Genomic DNA, 21,649 nt, shown 5'->3' with positions numbered 1-21,649 from the left:
TGTGTTGGGTGTCGCCCAGCCCGCAGCTCTACAGATGTCTGTTAGAGAGGCGCCGCGTGCACGCGCCCAAGAGGATGCAACGCTCCGAGTGGAGTGTGCATGAACTCCCGGGGGACACGGCTGACCTCGACTCGAATAAGCGAGTGAAATGGCATCCACAATCCAGTGGGATAATCTTTGTTTTGATACGGCACTTCCCTGCTGCCGACCGCCATAACAGACAAAGAGCTGCTCAGATGATCTAAAATTCTGAGTACGGTCCACATAAATGCGCAGAGCGCGAACTGGACAAATTAAAGAAAGGGCTGGGTCTGCCTCCTCCGGGGGCAGCGCTTGCAGGTTCACTACCTGATCTCTAAAGTGGGTGGTAGGAACCTTGGGCACATAACCGGGGCGGGGTCTCAGGATGACGTGAGAGTAATCCGGCCCGAATTCCAGGCACGAGTCACTGACCGAAAATGCCTCCAGGTCCCCGACCCTCTTGATGGAGGCCAACGCAACCAGCAGAGCTGTCTTCAGGGACAGAAATCTTAGAGATACTGATTCGAGTGGCTCAAAGGGATCGGATCGCAGACTCGTGAGAACGAGGGCGAGATCCCAAGAGGGCATGAGAGGGGGGCGAGATGGATTAATTCGCCTAGCACCCCTAAGGAACTGGATGACCAGGTTATGCTTTCCCACGGTGCCGCCAGCTACCGCGCTATGATAAGCGGAGATGGCGGCCACGTAAACCTTGAGAGTGGAGGGCGACAGCCTGCTGTCCAACTTCTCTTGAAGGAAAGAGAGCACAACACTAATCTGGCAATTTCGGGGGTCTTCTCTGCGAGAGACGCACCATTCAGTGAATAGACTCCACTTCAGGGCGTAGGCGCGCCTCGTGGAGGGGGCTCTAGCCTGAGTGATGGTATTAACCACCGCAGTCGGTAGGTTACCTAAGTCTTCCTCGCGTCTAGGGACCACACGTGGAGGTTCCAAAGATCGGGGCGAGGGTGCCAGATGGTGCCCTGTCCCTGAGAGAGTAGGTCCTCTCTCAAAGGGATCCGCCAGGGGAGGGCCGTCGCGAGGAGTGAGAGCTCTGATATCCAGGTCCGGTTGGGCCAAAGGGGCGCAACTAGCAGAACCTGTTCCTCGTCCTCCCTGACCTTGCACAGAAACTGCGCGAGCAGGCTCACTGGGGGAAACGCATACTTGCGCATGCCCCGAGGCCAGCTGTGGGCCAGTGCATCCGTGCCGAGAGAGCCCTCGGTCAGGGAAAAAAACAACTGGCAGTGAGCGTTCTCGGGGGAAGCAAACAGATCGATCTGGGCCTCCCCGAATCGCGCCCATATCAGCTGAACAGACTCGGGGTGGAGTCTCCATTCTCCAGGGCGTAACAGCTGTCGTGAGAGCGCATCGGCTGCACGATTGAGCGTGCCTGGGACGTGAATGGCGCGCATCGATTTCAGCCGCGGGTGACTCCAGAGGAGCAGACGGCGGGCGAGCTGAGACATGCGGCGAGAGCGCATACCCCCCATGCGGTTGATATACGCCGCCGCCGCCATACTGTCCGTCCTGACCAGCACGTGTTGCCGCTCCAGCACCGGTAAAAAGCGGTGGAGAGCGAGGAACACTGCCAACAGCTCTAGGCGATTGATATGCCAATGCAGCTGGGCACCCTTCCAGAGGCCCGCAGCCGCATGCCCGCGACACACGGCCCCCCAACCCGAGTTGGAAGCGTCTGTTGAAACAACAACATGGCTGGACGCCTGTCCTAGAGGCACACCGGCCTGTAGGAACGAGGGGTCGTTCCAAGGGCTGAGGGCGCGGCGACACAGCGCAGTAACCGAGACCCGGTGTGTGCCCGCGTGCCATGCGCGTCTGGGGACCCGATCGTGAAGCCAGTGCTGAAGTGGTCTCATATGGAGCAACCCGAGCGGCGTGACGGCGGCTGCGGATGCCATATGCCCCAGGAGCCTCTGAAAGAACTTCAGTGGGACCACTAGTTTGCTGTCGAGCTCCCTCAGACAGTTCAGCAACAGGCGAGCGCGTTCCTCGGAGAGGTGCGCTACCATGGTGATCGAGTCCAGCTCCATCCCGAGAAAAGAAATCCTCTGCACGGGGGCGAGTTTGCTCTTTTCTCGGTTGACCTGAAGCCCCAGTAGGCGGAGATGCCGAAGCACCTTGTCCCTGTGCATAATTAATTGCTCCCGCGAGTGGGCTAAAATCAGCCAGTCGTCGAGATAATTGAGTATGCGAATGCCCGCGAGCCGAAGGGGCGCTAGGGCACCCTCCGCGAGTTTGGTGAAGACCCGCGGAGACAGAGAGAGCCCGAAGGGGAGGACCTTGTACTGCCACGCTCGACCCTCGAACGCAAACCGCAGAAATTGGCGGTGGCGTGGAAGAATGGAGACATGGAAATACGCGTCCTTCAGGTCTATGGCTGCAAACCAATCCCGAGGACGAACGCATTGGAGAATGCGCCTCTGCGTGAGCATTCTGAACGGCAGCTTGTGCAGACAGCGGTTCAAAACGCGCAGATCTAGGATTGGCCGTGACCCACCGCTCTTTTTGGGTACGATGAAGTATGGGCTGTAAAACCCACTCTCCATCTCGGCTGGAGGAACCGGCTCGATTGCACCCTTCGCCAGGAGGGCAGCAATCTCCTCTCGCAAGACAGGGGCGGACAGGGGGTTGACCCTGGAGAAATACACGCCCGTAAACTTGGGGGGCCGTTTCGCGAACTGAATCGCGTAACCGAGTCTGATTGTGCGTATGAGCCACCGCGAGGGGCTGGCCCGCGCTAACCAGGCAGGCAGAGCCCTCGCTAATGGAGTCATCGCTACAATCGCTGACGTACCAGCGGTGGGGCAGCGCGGAGTGGGTGTGCTGATCCGGGAAGCACGAGGGTCCCGCGGAAGAGCTGGAGGAGAGCGATTCGCTCTGGCTCCGCACCCTGACTCCGGAGAGGGGGCTGGAGGGCTGAGGGAAGGGAGACCGTCCCCCCAGCGCTCGTGAGCCACTGGCGAAGCACGTAGAGTCTGCGAGCCGGAAGGCAGCGCGTCCCGGACTGGCAGAACTCGTGCAGTCACATCCGGGGAAGGGAAAAAGTGCTCTTTTACTGATGTTTTGGTGGCACTGAAAAGTACCGTTGTTATCGGGGCCCCGCCCTCCAGCGGGGAAAGAGCAAGTTTCCTCTTCTCCGGATGGCCTGTCTCAGGGACGCTTCGCGGTCCGTTTACCGGACTTAACGGCGCCCTGGGCAGGAGGGGCTGCCTGCTTTTGAGGTGAACGCCGCGCCCGCTTGGCCGGAGGCGCAGGCGGGGGCGGGGCAGCACTCGTTGGCGGGCGCCCTCGGCGAGGAACAGCGGAGGTGGATGGCTCGGCGGGCGGAGCGGGCTTACGGCCACGCCGATAGATGACATTGCCCATCGCATCCGACTGCTCTTTCACCGCCTTGAATTCCTGGGTGAATTCACCGACGGTGTCGCCGAACAGGCCAGCCTGGGATATGGGCGAGTCAAGAAAGCGAACTTTGTCAACGTCGCGCATATCGGCCAGGTTTAGCCAGAGGTGGCGTTCCTGAACCACAAGTGTGGACATCGTCCTCCCCAGCGCACACGCGGCGGACTTAGTAGTCCGAAGAGCATAGTCGGTCGCGGTGCGCAGCTCATGTAATAAGCTTGGGTTGGACCCGCCTTCGTGCAGCTCGGCCAGCGCCTGCGCTTGGTAGCGCTGGTAGGTGGCCATCGCGTGCAAAGCAGAAGCAGCCTGGCCCGCAGCCTTATAAGCTCTGGCTCCGAGGGAGGCAGACAACCTACAGGCTTTGGACGGGAGGCGGGGCAAACCCCGCCACGTAGAGGCGCCGCGCGGACAAAGATTGACCGCGATAGCGCGCTCCACTGACGGGATCGCCTCATACCCCCTGTCAGCTCCGCCATCAAGGGCGGTGAGGGCGGAGGCACTCGCAGCACGGGCAGAGAAAGGTGCCCTCCAGGACTGCGTGAGCCTACTGTGCACTTCCGGGAAGAAGGGGACGAGAGGCTTCGAAGGCTTCGCCTTCTGGTCTTCTACGTAGCACCCATCTAGTCGGTCCGGCCGCGGAGCTGGGGGATAAACCATCTCCAACCCCACGGCCGAAGCAGCCCGGGAAAGCACGGCTAACATGTCCGCTTCAGGATCCGATTTGACAGCGCTCACCTGCCCGGAGGGGGCGAGCGGGTCCGGATCTTCGTCGGACAGTGAAAGCCCACCCTCCGATGCCGCGGAGGACATCTGATCTCCGGTGTCAGCGAGTGTGAGAGCTACCATCTGGTTAGACGGATCACTCTCACCACCCGAAGCTTGGATGGAGCGCCGTGAGGAGCGAGAGGTCCGCGAGCCCGTGGGCGGCGGATTAGCTCCCGCTGAAACCCTCAGATCTGCCCGAGCGCCCGCTGCTTTTTTAGAGCTGGAGGCAACTGGGGTGGCTCGCTCTCTTGCGAAAGTTAGCCGCGATCTTAGCTGTGCAACGGTCATGGCATCGCAATGACGACATGAACCGCCCGCGAGCACCGCATTAACATGCTGGACCCCCAAACATGCAATGCAGTGATCGTGTCCATCATCCGGAGACAGGAAACCCCCGCATCCAGAAACGCACAGTCGGAGCGCCATCCTGAAAAGGACGTGCTGCACGACTGTGTTGCTCTTTTAGGAAAGTTGCAACTATACGCACTGCTCTGGAGGACCGGACCCAAAGAACCGCAGGCAAGGGAGTAACCCAGCTCGACCGTCTGCCACCGCGAAGACCCACTCTGGACCGGGAGACACACTCGTTCGCTCTGAAGTGCTGATCAGCAAGAGGAACCCTCATCGACTCACTCAGAAAGGATCTGAAGCGAAAAGGATGGCGTCTGCTGGCTTCAGGTGTGCTTATATGCTGAGATAATTGCAGATGTCGCACACCTGCGCAAGCTTACGCTGCCAATTAATTTCATTCATTGGCCCGTTCAATACTCTCCAGATAAGCGGCTTCTGATCCGAATCCTCCCATTCATGGCACTGAAGTTCCCCAACCGAAGGGGAACCCAGTATCTCTATTGTGAATGAGAATATGAGTGATTTGTTAGCTTACATGCTAATTCCAGGACTTAACAGATTACTGAAGGACTTCAGCTATTTGTAAATTCCAATTATTATTAATATGCAAAACATATTGTACTGCTCATGTGGACTGATAGATTATATTGTATGCTGTCTGCATATATATAACTAACCAGCAATTATAGGTGAGCAAAATAAAAATTGAAAGAGGATACTTTTATTAGGCCTTTTTATGAGTCTAATAATCTCAAAGTCACACTTTAAAAGAAGGTCCAAAAACCTGCATTTACAAATGAAGAATGTTTTGCAAAGCATAAAAGGTTGTTAACCAGGTAATGCTGTGTACAATTTGTTTTAGTTACACCAAATTTAACTTGTTTATTGTAAAAAGGGTTTACATGGATATTGACATGAGACATTCTGTATTATGCATTATGTATTATGGGTCATGAGTAGGGCCAGAATCTGTCGACGTTTTTTGCTATTTCTGCAAAGAATTTTAATAAAAATCTGTTAATTTCTGCCGAAATATTTTGGGAGTATCATAACTAAAACCTAAATATGTGAAACAAAGAATGATATCTTTTAAACTTTTATTTAATGTTTAAAGTGCAAATCCAATTAGATTCACTTTATCTGGTAAACAAAGCAAGTCCCTCATATAATATTTCTACTAAAAGACAGAAAATATTACTGTACAAACTGCATTGTAGATAAATCAGATAAACATTTTCATATTAGTCAATAATATTACTGTTATTAATTTAAAAAGTGAATAAATATATATTTACACACATTTACTCAAATTAAATAGAATTAATGATGGGCTAAAAAGCTGCAGAAAATCTGTGGAATTCTGCGCGTGACATTATGTATTATAAGTTATGTACATGAGTATATGCAGTTGTAGAAAATATGCTCAGTGTTTTCAATAACTTTCACAAAATTGGCAAGTTCTCCTCAGTATCAATTTTTAATCTCAGGAATTCTTTTGATGGATACACATTATTAATCATTTTAACTAAAGTTCTTTAATTTTGGGATGAATTAAAAAAGAAATGCAACTTGTTCTTATTTTTCTAATTTCTGTGAATTAAAATCTTTTAAAATAAACGAGGTCTGAGCTGATTAGGATGAAGCCTTTGAATAAGAATATTCATTTAAAACTTATTATTACATTTTGGATCTCTAAAAATAAAGATGGAAGAGAGAACATTACAGAATAGTGTGAAAGAAAACCTCTGATCAATACCGTGATGTTTTTAGGAATAACATTAATAATTGTGTAAAACTCTTAGGGTGACAAGCAAAACCCTGTTTAAAGAATGGGTTGAATTATTTTAATTTAGCAAAAAGATCGTCATTTCAAGTGAAAAAAAAAAGTCAAATGCGATTATAATCTATTTGAACAAGTTTCCGTTTAATTTTGATGAGATGACGAGGAATCTGGACCTGCACCAAAGCCACTTCCTCCACCTGCTCCATCAATAGAATATCCTCCTGTTACCTCAGATGCCACTGAACTTTTACTATAGTTCCCACTATGATTTGGCCACAACCAGCACCAGCAGTACCACCAGCTCCACCGGCAACATGTACAAAGATGCTGAAGCACTGGGAGCCACTGGACAATGTACCACATGCCCCCTCAAGCTACTTAATACAGTGATCTTTTTTTTTTTTAGCTCTGCACAGTTGCCAGACATTCAGAATCGCTCCCCAGCAAACATCAGAAACAGGTGGGTTCAACAAAGGTTTCCACCCATGTAAAAAAAAAAAATAAATGTTGCACAACAAATAGTATTAATAACTATAATATACAGCCACAGTAAAAAGTTTGGAATACTTTATAATAAGCTTATTCTGCTCACTAAAATGTTATTGCATTTTTAAATAACTGTTATTTTATTAAATGTTTAAAATATAATTTATTCACATTTAAGCCTGAATTGTACGCATGATTAGTCTTAAGTGTGATGATTATGGAGGACCAAGAGTCCGAGGTTGCCACAGCGGGATGAACCGCCAACTTATCCAGCAAGTTTTTACACAGCAGATGCCCTTCCAGCCGCAACCCATCTCTGGAAAACACACACACACACACACACACATGCTCTCTCTCTTTCACACACGCACACATGCTCTCTCTTTCACACACACACACGCTCTCTCTTTCACACATGCACACACACTCACACACAGGCACGCACGCATATGTCACACACACACACATGCACATAAGCTCTCTCACACACACTCTCTTTCTCACACACACATGCACGTGCACGCACACACACACTCTTATGCTTATGGTTATTATTGTTCTGTATTTTAATGTACAAATGATCTATAGAAATGTCATTGAGCTACAGTGTATAGAATTAAAAGTCAGGGAGTAGTCAGTTATTTATAAATGCATTATTTATCTAACAACTGTCAACAGAACAGTAATGAAAATAGAGTAGAAAATGTAAAAATAATAAATTAGTTATTAATAATACAGTATTAACAATATAAATAAACAATGTAAATAAAATGTTAAAGACAAACAGAAACTGAAACAAAGTGGACTTGAAAGTCAAGGACCAGTCATTTATTAATGCAATATTTATTTAACATTGGTCAACAAAACAGTAATGAACATGGAATAAAAAAATAAAAAAAAATTATATAAGTTAAATATTAACAGAAAAAAATACAAAAATTAACTAATTAAATAAAATTTTAAATAAATTTAGAAACCAACAAGTGAAATAGAATAAATTGAACTATTATGGTGCACCGTTGTGGAGGATAGTAGCATCTGTGTGCAAGTCCAATATAAACTAAGGATAGCTGATGTTGTGCTGCATCTTCTTTTGTTTAAAAGTAACTGTGTAGTTACAAATACAGGGAAAATCTGTTTGCTAATTATACATACATGAACACATTAGTGCATTGAATGACTACGTTTTTGTGAGCTAAACTAGGTTTTTGGGAAATAAGCATTGTATCAGTTGATGAAATATGGTTATTTTCTGTAAATTAAAACAGTTATATAAAACTTCTGTATTTTTACAGAAAATTCCTGGCAACCACTGCTGGTATTTTTCAGTAAATTTAAAGGATTTTTTTAGCAGTGTAAATAAATTAAAGTTAATTATAAATGTTGTGTTGATTGAACTAAACAACATTACCTTACCTTTATGTAACTACCTTATGTTCACTCAAATGAATATTCTTTCTTTAAGGTAACTTAACTCGGTTACGTGGAAATAAAAAAGTTAATTAAAGTTAATTAAAGCCAACATATAATTTTTTGAGTGCAAGGTCCTCTATCCATGAGACTGCAATGGGCATTTCTCAATCAGAAAAAAAATAATCATGAAAAATAGAATAAATAATTTTAACTCAATGACTCCTTTAATAAAGCACAAAATAGCTCTGTAAATTAATTTAACTGTTTCTAGAATGTGTGTAATATTTATCTAATATGTAACTGTACAGTTTGTATCTCCAAAAACGAAAAGAAAAAGATAGAGGTAAAGTTTGTTTTATATTCGCACATTCATTCATTTAGAAGTCTCTATATTGATTACCATATTACTTTGAATATTCGATCGAAATTAGCATGCAAGTATGATTTGAAAACAATATCAACAATTATCTAATTCACTGTGAACAATGCTGTACTTTGATAATCATTAATCATTGTCTGCTAATATGATTTTCCTATTTAGAATTTGCAAAGAACTTTTTTCTGAAATGATATTATTTAGGAGAATGTCTGAATATCCAAATATAAAACCAACTTTACCTCTATAAGAAAAAAAAAATAAGAGGAACTGGACAGGAACATTTCAGGCTTTAAAACTACATGCTGTATTGTACATTCATAATCCATTCCCCCACCTTTTCAAATCTCTCTCATAAACGGTCAAACTATAGTAAATTATTCGACGTAAAACTCAAAATACATGCATTTTAAAACACATTATTATTAAAAAACAAGTATGACATGTTTTACATAGATACTGTACTGAATGTACTGAAGCCTAACAAGTTAAGCAAATTTCAACAAACATTATATCATGTAAACGAAATACACACCCTTTGATAAATCTCAAGCCACTTTTTTTATTGAGGAGCTGGCCTGTTCTTGTTGCCCTCATCTGATGGCCAAACTCCTGTGCTGGCAAACTTTTTCAGACGTGAAATCCAGTCAGCGTCTGACATGGCTTTGTGGAATTTTTCAGACATTTTTTCTCCTATAAATTAAACGGTTTTAGATTAAAGTATCCAAATTTGAAATACAACACACTAAAACATTAATACGTGCAATTACGTAGATTTTCTTATCTTTTTTAAGAAATCACTATCAGAAAAAAATCCTGAACTTTAAACAAAACGATGCTGTGCTCTGTCGAATGATGCTGTTTGTCGAAAATTACTGAAGGTCAAGGAACTTTTTTGACCTCTGACCCGCCTCCAGATGACCCTGTTATTCCTTCGTGTACCTTCGGCTCAGTTCGGAAAATTAATTGACATTTGACTAACCTGTTTGACTGCACACCTAGTGGTGAATCTTGGAACGGTTCCTTCCCCAGCTTTACCATTGCCATGACTCTGATTAGTCAAATGTTGAAAATGTTGAGAATTACGGTCCGCGATTGGCTGCAAATGTTGAGATGCTGCAACGTGATTGGCTACAATGTTGGACCGAATCGCTCCGATTGGCCCTCATCTTCAACATTTGTGAAATATTGACAATCCTTCAGCAGCTGGCATTGCTAATCCATTGTGCTCTTTAAATCCCATCCTCGTCGCTAATATGTCCTAGCATTCGAGAGAGCCTGGAACTTGTTTTACTCTCACTCTTTTAGCGTTTTGAAGGATGTTGTTGCAAAATTTTATTACGAAGTGGCCAAGTCCATCGAATCCCATCCTTGTCGTTCAAATCCCATTCTTGTCGTTCAAATGCTTTGGCGTTTAAAAGAGGCCGGTGCTTTTAAGAAATGTGCTTTACTCACACGCTCTTATCGTTTTAAAGAATGTTGTTGCAAAAATTCATGTCATCTTTACCGAAAAGAGCTGCAAATACATACAGAAATGCTATAGTCCAGCCCTCATCAGGAAAGTGAGTATATACATGACGAGGTGGCCGAGTCCATCGAATCCCATTCTTGTCGTTCATATGGCAAAACTGAAAGTCATCTTACCGAAAATAGTTGCACAAACATACATTTACAAATATGTGCCACAGTCCGGCCTCCACCAGAGAAAAAGGTGTATACGAGACGAGTTGGCAGAGTGGTTAAGGCGATGGACTGCTAGTCCATTGTGCTTTGCACACACGTGTCTGAATCCCATACTAGTTGCTAACATGTTCTGGCATTTGATAGAATGGTGTTTCTGTAGAAGTTGTTTTACTATCACTCTCTTAGCGGTTTGAAGGATGTTGTTGCAAAATTTAATGTCATCGTTATAAAAAAAAGAGCTGCAAATACAAACATATATGCCATAGTCCAGCCCCCATCATGAAAGTGAGTACATACATGACGAAGTGGAAGAGTCCATCGAATCCCATCCTTGTCTTTCAAATTCTCTGGCGTTTAAAAGAGGCCGGTGCTTCCGTGGAAGGTGTTTTACTCGCACGCTCTTATCGTTTTGAAGGATGTTGTTGCAAAATTTAACATCATCTTTACCGAAAATAGCAGCAAATACATACAGAAATGCCGTAGTCCAGCCCCCAACAGGAAAGTGAGTACATACTTGACGGGGTGGCCGAGTCCATCGAATCCCATTTTTGTCGTTCATTTGCTCTGTCGATCATACGGCAAAACTGAAAGTCATCTGACCGAAAATAGTTGCAGAAACATACATTTACAATTATGTGCCACAGTCCGGCCTCCACCAGAGAAGAAGTAAAGTACGTGACGAGGTGGCCAAGTGGTTAAGGTGATGGACTGCTAATCCATTGTGCTCTGCACGCGTGGGTTTGAATCCCATCCTCGTCGCTCATATGTTCTGGCATTCGAGAGATCATGGTGTTTCTGTAGAAGTTCTTTTACTCTCACTCTTTTAGCGATTTGAAGGATGTTGTTGCAAAATTTAATGTCATCTTTATCGAAAATAGCTGCAAATACAAACATATATGCCATAGTCCAGCCCCCATCATGAAAGTGAGTACATACATGACGAGGTGGAAGGGTCCATCAAATCCCATCCTTGTTCAAATACTCTGGCATTTGAAAGAGCCTGGTGCTTCCGTGGAAGGTGTTTTACTCGCACGCTCTTGTCGTTTTGAAGGATGTTGTTGCAAAATTTAATGTCATCTTTACCGAAAATAGCAGCAAATACATACAGAAATGTCATATTCCAGCCCCTAACATGAAAGTGAGTACAAACATGATGAGGTGGAAGGGTCCATCGAATCCCATCCTTGTCGTTCAAAAGCTCTGGCGTTTGAAAGAGGCCGGGGCTTCTGTGGAAGGTGTTTTACTCGTACGCTCTTATCGTTTTGAAGGATGTTGTTGCAAAATTTAACGTCATCTTTACCGAAAATAGCAGCAAATACATACTGAACTGCCGTAGTCCAGCCCCCAACAGGCATGTGAGTACATACATGACGGGGTGGCCGAGTCCATCAAATCCCATTTTTGTTGTTCATCTGCTCTGTCGTTTATACGGCAAAACTGAAAGTCATCTTACCGAAAATAGTTGCAGAAACATTCATTAACAAATATGTGCCACAGTCCGGCCTTCACCAGAGGAGAAGGAAAGTATGTGACGAGGTAGCCGAGTGGTTAAGGCGATGGACTGCTAATCCATTGTGCACTGCATACGTGGGTTCGAATCCCATCCTCGTCGCTCATATGTTCTGGCGTTTGAGAGATCATGGTGTTTCTGTAGATATTCTCTCACTCTTTTAGCGTTTTGAAGGATGTTGTTGCAAAATTTTATGTCAACTTTATCGAAAATAGCTGCAAATACAAACATATGCTATAGTCCAGCCCCCAACAGGAAAGTGAGTACATACATGACGGGGTGGCCGAGTCCATCGAATCCCATCTTTGTCGTTCATTTGATCTTTCGTTCATATGGCAAAACTGAAAGTCATCTTACCGAAAATAGTTGCTGAAACATACATATACAATTATGTGCCAAAGTCCGGCCTTCACCAGAGAAAAAGGAAAATTCATGACATGTTGGCCGTGTGCTTAAGGCAATGGACTGCTAGTCCATTGTGCACTGCAAGAGTGGGTTTGAATCCCATCCTCATCGCTCATTTGATCCGGCATTTGAGAGATCATGGTGTTTCTGTAAAATTTGTTTAAGCTCATTCTTTTAGAGTTTTAAAGGATGTTGTTGCAAAATTTGATGTCATCTTTATCGAAAATAGCTGAAAATACAAACATATTTGCCATAGTCCAGCCCCCATCATGAAAGTGAGTACATACATGACGAGGTGGAAGAGTCCATCGAATCCCATCCTTGTCGTTCAAAAGCTCTGGCGTTTGACAGAGGCCGGTGCTTCCGTGGAAGGTGTTTTACTCTCACGCTCTGATCGTTTTGAAGGATGTTGTTGCAAAATTTAACGTCATCTTTACCGAAAATAGCAGCCAATATATACAGAAATGCTGTAGTCCAGCCCCCAACAGGAAAGTGAGTACATACATGACGGGGTGGCAGAGTCCATCGAATCCCATTTTTACGTTCATTCGCTCTGTCGTTCATACGGCAACATTGAAAGTCATCTTACCGAAAATAGTTGCAGAAACAAACATATACAAATATGTGCCACAGTGCGGCCTCCCCCATAGAAGGATAGTATGTGACGAGGTGGCCGAGTGGTTAAGGCGATGGACTGCTAATCCGTTGTGCTCTGCACGCATGGGTTCGAATCCCATCCTCGTCGCTCATATTTTCTGGCATTCGAGAGATCATGATGTTTCTGTAGGAGTTCTCTCACTCTTTTAGCATTTTGAAGGATGTTGTTGCAAAATTTTATGTCAACCTCATCGAAAATAACTGCAAATACAAACATATGCCATAGTCCAGCCCCCATCATGAAAGTGAGTACATACATGACGAGGTGGAAGAGTCCATCGAATCCCATCCTTGTAGTTCAAATGCTCTGGTGTTTGAAAGAGGTTGGTGCTTCCGTGGAAGGTGTTTTACTCGCACGCTCTTATCGTTTTGAAGGATGTTGTTGCAAAATTTAACGCCATCTTTAACGAAAATAGCAGCAAATACATACAGAAATGCCATAGTCCAGCCCCCAACAGGAAAGTGAGTACATACATGACGGGGTGGCCGAGTCCATCGAATCCCATATTTGTCTTTCATTTGCTCTGTCGATCATACGGCAAAATTGAAAGTCATCTTACCGAAAATAGTTGCAGAACCATACATATACACATTTGTGCCACAGTCCGGCCTCTACCAGAGAAAAAGGAAAGTACGTGACGAGGTGGCCGAGTGGTCATGGCGATGGACTGCTAATCCATTGTGCTCTGTACGCGTGGGTTCGAATCCTGTCCTCATCGCTCATATGTTCTGGCATTTGAGAGATCATGGTGTTTCTGTAGATATTCTCTCACTCTTTTAGCGTTTTGAAGGATGTTGTTGCAAAATTTTATGTCAACTTTATCGAAAATAGCTGCAATTACAAACATATGCCATAGTCCAGCCCCCATCATGAAAGTGAGTACATACATGATGAGGTGGAAGAGTACATCGAATCCCATCCTTGTCGTTCGAATGCTCTGGTGTTTGAAAGAGGCCGGTGCTTCCGTGGAAGGTGTTTTACTCGCTCGCTCTTATCGTTTTGAAGGATGTTGTTGCAAAATTTAACGGCATCTTTACCAAAAATAGCAGCAAATACATACAGAAATGCTATAGTCCAGCCCCCAACAGGAAAGTGAGTACATACATGACGGGGTGGCCGAGTCCATCGATTCCAATTTTTGTCGTTCATTTGATCTTTCGTTCATACGGCAAAACTGAAAGTCATCTTACCGAAAATAGTTGCTGACACATACATATACAATTATGTGCCAAAGTCCGGCCTCCACCAGAGAAAAAGTAAAATACATAACGTGTTGGCCGTGTGGTTAACGCGATGGACTGCTAGTCCATTGTGCACTGCATGAGTGGGTTTGAAACCCATCCTCGTCGCTCATTTGATCCGGCATTTGAGAGATCATGGTGTTTCTGTAGAAGTTCGTTTATTCTCATTCTTTTAGTGTTTTGAAGGATGTTGTTGCAAAAATTGATGTCATCTTTATCGAAAATAGCTGAAAATACAAACATATATGCCATAGTCCAGCCCCCCATCATGAAAGTGAGTACATACATGACGAGGTGGAAGAGTCCATCGAATCCCATCCTTGTCGTTCAAATGCTCTGGCGTTTGAAAGAGGCCGGTGCTTCCGTGGAAGGTGTTTTACTCACACGCTCTTATCGTTTTGAAGGATGTTGTTGCAAAATTTAACGTCATCTTTACGGAAAATAGCAGCAAATACATACAGAAATGTCATAGTCCAGCCCCCATCATGAAAGTGAGTACATACATGACGAGGTGGAAGAGTCCATTGAATCCCATCCTTGTTGTTCAAATGCTCTGGCGTTTGAAAGAGGCCTGTGCTTCCGTGGAAGGTGTTTTACTCGCACGCTCTTATCGTTTTGAAGGATGTTGTTGCAAAATTTAATGTCATTTTTACCGAAAATAGCAGCAAATACATACAGAAATGCTGTAGTCCAGCCCCCAACAGGAAAGTGAGTACATACATGGCAGGATGGCCGAGTCCATCGAATCCCATTTTTCTCTTTCATTTGCTCTGTCGATCATACGGCAAAATTGAAAGTCATCTTACCGAAAATAGTTGCAGAAACATACATTTACAATTATGTGGCACAGTCCGGCCTCCACCAGAGAAGAAGGAAAGTATGTGACGAGGTGGCCGAGTGGTTAAGGCGATGGACTGCTAATCCATTGTGCTCTGCACGCATGGGTTCGAATCCCATCCTCGCCGCTCATATGTTCTGGCATTTGAGAGATCATGTTGTTTCTGTAGAAGTTCTTTTACTCTCACTCTTTTATTGTTTTGAAGGATGTTGTTGCAAAATTTAACGTCATCTTTACCGAAAATAGCAGCAAATACATACAGAAATCCTATAGTCCAGCCCATATCAGGAAAGTGAGTACATACATGACGAGGTGGAAGGGTCCATCAAATCCCATCCTTGTTGTTCAAATGCTTTGGCATTTGAAAGAGCCTGGTGCTTCCATGGAAGGTGTTTTACTCGCACGCTCTTATCGTTTTGAAGGATGTTGTTGCAAAATTTAAAGTCATCTTTACCGAAAATAGCAGCAAATACATACAGAAATCCTATAGTCCAGCCCATATCCGGAAAGTAAATACAAACATAACGAGGTGGCCGAGTCCATCGAATCCCATTCTTGTCGTTCATATGGCAAAACTGAAAGTCATCTTACCGACAATATTTGTAGAAACATATGTAACCCTAGTAAAATAGTTAAATAATTATTTATAATATTATTTAGAGCAGTATAATCATATTATTATTATATCTACAAGTCTTTATAAATATGATTAACGAAATAAAATTCATGTATACAAATGTAGTTTGAGGTAAAGTAACAACCAATTGTAAGAGCGGGTTGTTAGCTCCGCCCCTTCCAGCTTGCCACAGAGAGAGAGAGAGCAGAGACGAGACCGGTTGGCAGAAAAATAGAGGAGCAAACTTGAACAAAAAGATTAAAATACAGTATGTTATGATTCCCAAACAGTTTAAAAGTGATTGTAGTTGTACTAAATCAAGTTGTACCTGCAAAAGTGTTAGTGTATTTAAGAGTGTGTTGAAGTCAGACTGCATGTTGCATTGCGTTTACTGTGCGCTGACGCCATTTTGCAATCGCGTGTGTGGGAGAAGACCAAAGAGAGATATAGACATCGTGAATTTGACAGGTATTCCATTATATTAGCTCATTTTATGGTATACATGTGTGTGTATGTGTTTTATTTGTTCCACGTGTTGTATATTTTGTATGTTTTTGAAATTATTTTGAACATATTAAACTTATTTATATATTCTGGTCTGTGATCAGGCCAGGTTTTTTTCTGAGGACATTTTCCCAGTTTCACTGGATTCCTTGTATTGATGGCGAGCCTCCTACGTCGACCTGGAAAATTGTGAAGTACACATATTTCAATTTATCCTCATTTCACCGGATAAAGTAAGAATTTGCCAAAAAGTTAATTCCTTTATTGGACTGCGATTTTTGAATGCAGCTCTAAAAACTGATTTTCTTGGAGGGAAAAACAGAACTTTATCTGAATTGAACTGATTTCACCAATTTCAGAGTGAACAACGACACTGATTTATTTGTGTTATTTTATGGTTTCTTTTGTTTTCACTTGAATTAATTTATTGTGATTTGTGTTTGATTTAAAATAATTGTAAAGTGGGTGCACCCTGGGGTTGTGTATAAATAGTTATGTTACTGATGTAAGTATTGTTTACTAAGACAAATACGAAAAGGAAAAATTCATACAAACTAAAGTAAAATTATTTTTGTATTAAAAACATTTAGTTTGTCTTTGGTTATTGCTCAGTTTCACCCCCACCTCTTTTTACTTACCTTGTAAACTTCTGGTTTTATTGTCTGGTCCAATAATAAATAAATATAGTACACCTGTTACACTTGGATGGGAGACCGCCTGGCAATACCAGGTGCTGTAAGCTTTTCGAAGTCCTTCATTTGGCAGCTGATACACTTCCCCGTGTCACAGCTCCGCTGCCATTATTTTCTCACACCTACAAGGGCGTTGTTTCTGTCGGTGCTGTGTCGATTCCAGCTGAGCTGCGCTCGGTCCCTGGTGCTGCGCCTGTTTTAAATAGCCAACTCTTGACAGACTCTCTTGCTTTTGGCCATACCAGCCTAGCAATGCCCGGTCTCATCTGAACTCGGAAGTAAAGCAGGGTCGGGCCTGGTTAGTACTTGGATGGGAGACCGCCTGGCAATACCAGGTGCTGTAAGCTTTTCGAAGTCCTTCATTTATGTTACTACCTCTTTGATGTTAGTCTAGGGTAGTCTAGCTCTACCGCCACCACCTGGATTAGAGTTTGGATCAGGAGTTTTTACTAACCCATATATTTCTTATAGAACCGAACTTCTTTACAAAACAATCGGCATAGGAGCGTCCTATCTCGAAAACAAGCGCATTATACACTGTTTTCCCTGGATAATATGTTTCATTAATTTATAAATAATATTGTTTTGACCATCCACACTAAGTATTCTTATGATTTTGTTGCTGTCGTACCGTGGATATTTTCTCAAATTATCATTAAACTAACAAGTTACTAGATAAATTAAGGATTGAATCGGTTGTCATCAGTTGAACAAGCCGAGTCCTTGCCAGAAGCGGCCCGGACTCTACAGACAGACTCGGGCCAGATGTGGTTGACCAGAATCGGGCCAGTGCTTAACAGCTGCATCCCAAACGCATGTGCGAGAGCGGGCCAGACTCGGCCCGGATAACACTCGCCGATTCCCAGTCGGAGCTGAGCTCAGGCCGATTACTACCTGCTACCTGTAATGGTATAGGGCGTGGGCCCGCCCTCCATGGCAACTGCTCATTGGAAGATAGTGCCATTAGAATGGACCAAACCAAATCACTTAAAAACCTACTGCAACAGTAAAACTTCGCTTTTTGCATTAGCTCGCTCATTCTCACTGCTGCTCTCTGCCCCTCTCGGCTTGCTCTCTGACACTGCACCGCCATCCAGTTGGGTTGCAAAGAACCTTCCTTGCAACCTCCTAAAGTTTTGTAACCATTAAAACTGCAAAAAAACTTCTCCAAACCGACTTTCAGCAGAGTCTGTCACCCCGTTAACCCAGGACAACTTCCACTCACAAGCGAGTGAATCCCAAAGACATCACACTGCAAATTTTAGATAGTAGATTTAACTACCTTGGAGTTAAAATTAACACTCCCTCAGAGTTTATATGGGAACCACTATAAGTGTTAAAAATAACACTTTTGAAAGTGTTAACATTGTCAACACCAAGAGAGTGTTAATTAGCAAACTCTTATTGTGTAAAATATCTGTTAAATTTCCGAAAAAATAGCAGCAGATGTGGTTGCCAGAATCTTTCTGTGAAAAACATGGAAGTTTTATATAACTGTATAAATTTACTAAAAATAACCATATTTCATGAACATTGACTAAACATTGTTCATTTTACAAAATCATAGCTTAGTGGACAAAAATGTGAAGTCTTTAGATGCAATAATGTTTTCATGTGTGATTGCAATTAGCAAACAGACTTTGACAGCATTAATAACTACACAGTTTCCTTTAAACAAAAGAAGATGCAGCATAACATCAAATTTTCTCAGTTCATCTTGGACTTGAACAGAGACGCTATTATCCTCCACAATGGTGACACAAAAACCGTTTTGCTGTTTTTTTTTTTTTTTTTTTCACTTTTAGATTTTACGAAAAATACCAGCATCTCTGGTTGCCAGTAATCTGCTGTTTTTAACATTCATAAATTCAGTTTACAGAATATTTCTGTTAAAACACATTCAACAGTCTGTATTTTTTATCGAACTCGCACTGCAAATTTTAGATTTGGTAGATTTAACTACCTAAGAGTTAAAATTAACACTCCCTCAGTGTTTATATGGGAATCACTTTAAGTGTTAAAATAACACTTTTAAAAGTGTTAAAATGTTTAACACTCAGAAAGTGTTAATTAGCAAACTCTTATTGTGTAAAATATCTGTTAAATGTATGTCAAAATACTGGCAGCAGTGGTTGCCAGTAATCTGCTGTATTCAACATTTTACATTCGTAAATACATTTGTTTCCAGAATATTTCTGTTAAAAATACATCCCATAGTCTGTAATTTTCATTCGAACACACTTAAGCCTTAAATTCCAGAGCAAAATCCTAATCTTTAAAAATGAAATGAGGTCTGAGCTGATTAGGATTAAGCCTTTAAATAAAAAACAATCCTTAAAAACTTACTACATTTTGGATCTCTAAAACATAAAGTGACCAAAAACAGAGATAAAAGAGAAAACATTACAGAATAGTGTAAAAGAAAACCTCTGATCAATACTATGATGTTTTTAGGAATAACATTAGCAATTGTGTAAAACTATTTAGGATGACAAAAAACAAAACAAAAAAAAAAACATGTTTTAAGCCATGGCTATTCTTCCTATCCAATAAAGAAAAAAAAAATCCTAAAATAAAGACTTATTTTGATATAAAATAAAATAATTGTTCCATAAACAAGTTTTATGTGGACTGAAATTGTGGGGAAAAGCTAGTCTCAGCACAATAGGACCTGCTGTTGAAACAAAGACCAAATTTAAGGTTTATTTGGGCTGGAAGTGGGTTGTCATTATTTCTCTGCTATCAGAGTCAGAGATAATTCTATACATTATTATTTTGTGTTCTCTAGATTTCTCATGTGAAATTAAAATTCATGCAAAAGATTTTTTATAAGATCTTATATCACTGATTGATTTATGTTATTCATTTAAAATAATATGTGAATAATAATAATAATAGTGCTATAATAATGATAATACTTTTATTTATTTGTAATATAATTGTAATTAAAATGACAACTTTGTGAGCCTTGACCAATGCATTTACCAAGCCGCTGTCAGCAAGACTCACTGTGACACTTCTCTGCAGCATGTGAGCGACACAGTTTATATGAACACATGAACTGTCGCTCACATGGGTTAAAGCTATGAATGAAGACATGCAATCGTTAAAAGAAATTGTAACCTTTACTCTTACCAACCTAACTAAAGGCAAAGAAAAAGGGGGTAAACTGTTTTATACAATTGAGAAAAATAGTGATGGTCTGACAAATACAAAACATGGTATTTTGCCAAATGGTACAGCCAGCAAAAAGGTGTGAACTATGAAAAGATTTTTTCTCCAACTGCTAACATGACTAGTATAAGAGTGTTCATGCAAAAGCTGTGCAAGAAAATCTGATTGTTCACCATTTATTCATTTTCTTTTCGGCTTAGTCTCTTTATTAATCTGGGGTCACCACAGCGGAATGAGCCGCCCACTTATCCAGCACATGTTTTACACAGCAAAGGCCCTCCCAGCTGTAACCCATCCTTGGGAAACATCCACTCACACACAAACTCACACTACAGTCAATTTGAGCTTTTACCCAATTCACCCATACCACATGTCTTTGGACTTATGCCATGTCTTTGGACACAGAAATGCCAACCGACCCAGCCGAGGCTCAAACCATTGACCTTCTTGCTGTGAGGGGAACGTGCTATCCATGGGCCACCGCATTGCCCCTGATTGCTCACCTGATGGATGTAAAAGCAGCATATTTATATGCACCAATAGAATGTGACATTTTTTATAGAAACGCCAGAAGGTTATGAGTAGGCCCACATAAAATCTGTGTGCACAGAAATCCACAGAATTTTAGCCCATCGAGTTTATTTATTTACTTGTATAAATGTGTGTAAATTAAAATTATTTTCAGTTTTTTAAATTAATTTCAGTAATAATAACTAATATGAAAGTGTTTGTTTGATTTATCTTCAATACAGTGTGTAAAGTAATATTTTCTGTCTTTTAGTAGAGATATTATAGAAGAGACTTGCTTTGTTTACCAAACAAGTGGATCAAGATGGATTTGCATTGTAAAAATTTTTTTGTTAAGATACTCCCAAGATAAAACCACATAAATCCGCAGATTTTTTTTTTTTTTTTTTACAAAAATCTCAGAAGAAATAGCAAAAAAAAGTCTGCAGATTCTGTTTGGTTCTAGTTATGAGGTAAAATCTGAAAGAAAAGAGAAACTGGTGTGAAAATTTAAAATAATCACTTTATGGACTCAAGCAGTCAGGCAGAAACTAAAATGTTGATTACTTGTGTGAAGACATTTTTGCCCCATGTATTCTTCAGTATATCTTCATTTGCATTCAGGAGAAGAAACTCAAACAGGTTTGAAACAAGAGGATGAGTAAATGACAGAACTGTAATTTTTGTGAACTACCCCTTTATATGCTTATGGTAAAGTTAAATATTATTCCAGAAGATAAAAATGACAAGAAATGTGGAATACAGATAATAAGAGACGAAAATTCATATGAAAAAAAATAAACTCGAAGGAAGTTGTAGAAATAGAAAACATGAGGTCTTAATCAAAGATGAGATTTAGTAATGTGTAATGTAGACATGCAAGTAATCATGAAGTGAATTAAAAAGGTTTTTCAAAATTGTCTTAAAAATGTTTTGATCAGCTTCAAATACTAAATATTTCTGTGTGTCTATGTGAGAGAGAGCTGATAAAGTGTAAAGTAAAAAACGGTGAAATTTATCAATAAGTCATTCATGACTCATGACAGTTAGTGGCAAAAAAAGCTGAACAAAAAAAAGACTCTTATTTTGGCGTTGTGCTGTGACGTCATAAGGCGGCGCCGCTTTTGCGCTGTGTTTCAACTGGAGGAAGGTTTGTTTTCAATCTTATACACTTTTATAAACTGATTGTTTAAAGTTAAAGTTTTT

At 42.1% G+C, this 21,649-nt stretch overlaps 1 protein-coding gene, 4 non-coding genes and 1 pseudogene across 8 annotated transcripts in view; all 6 read left to right on the top strand.

Moving 5' to 3' along the window:
• LOC141375011 (uncharacterized) overlaps positions 1-21,649 on the top strand; it is a 181,020-nt gene that overhangs the window by 153,243 nt on the left and 6,128 nt on the right. For 2 of the 4 annotated variants that reach the window (XM_017355700.4, XM_068220350.2), the window contains exon 1: positions 21,543-21,593. The exons of the other annotated variants lie outside the window; for them this stretch is intronic. The gene's annotated coding sequence lies outside the window, so the exon portion shown is untranslated. Of the gene's footprint in view, positions 1-21,542; positions 21,594-21,649 lie in introns of those variants that run through there. 4 annotated transcript variants of the gene reach the window in all.
• On the top strand, positions 10,976-11,057 carry trnas-gcu (transfer RNA serine (anticodon GCU)). Its single transcript has one exon. It is a non-coding gene; the product is annotated as a tRNA-Ser (tRNA).
• On the top strand, positions 11,829-11,910 carry trnas-gcu (transfer RNA serine (anticodon GCU)). The gene has a single exon. It is a non-coding gene; the product is annotated as a tRNA-Ser (tRNA).
• On the top strand, positions 12,877-12,958 carry trnas-gcu (transfer RNA serine (anticodon GCU)). The gene has a single exon. It is a non-coding gene; the product is annotated as a tRNA-Ser (tRNA).
• On the top strand, positions 14,996-15,077 carry trnas-gcu (transfer RNA serine (anticodon GCU)). The gene has a single exon. It is a non-coding gene; the product is annotated as a tRNA-Ser (tRNA).
• LOC137494161 (5S ribosomal RNA) lies at positions 16,991-17,109 on the top strand (annotated as a pseudogene).

Source organism: Danio rerio, chromosome 4 (assembly GCF_049306965.1).
Source record: "Danio rerio strain Tuebingen ecotype United States chromosome 4, GRCz12tu, whole genome shotgun sequence".
Classification (NCBI taxonomy): domain Eukaryota; kingdom Metazoa; phylum Chordata; class Actinopteri; order Cypriniformes; family Danionidae; genus Danio; species Danio rerio.
Note: the sequence above shows the minus strand (reverse complement) of the source record. Positions and strands in the feature narration are given on the sequence as shown.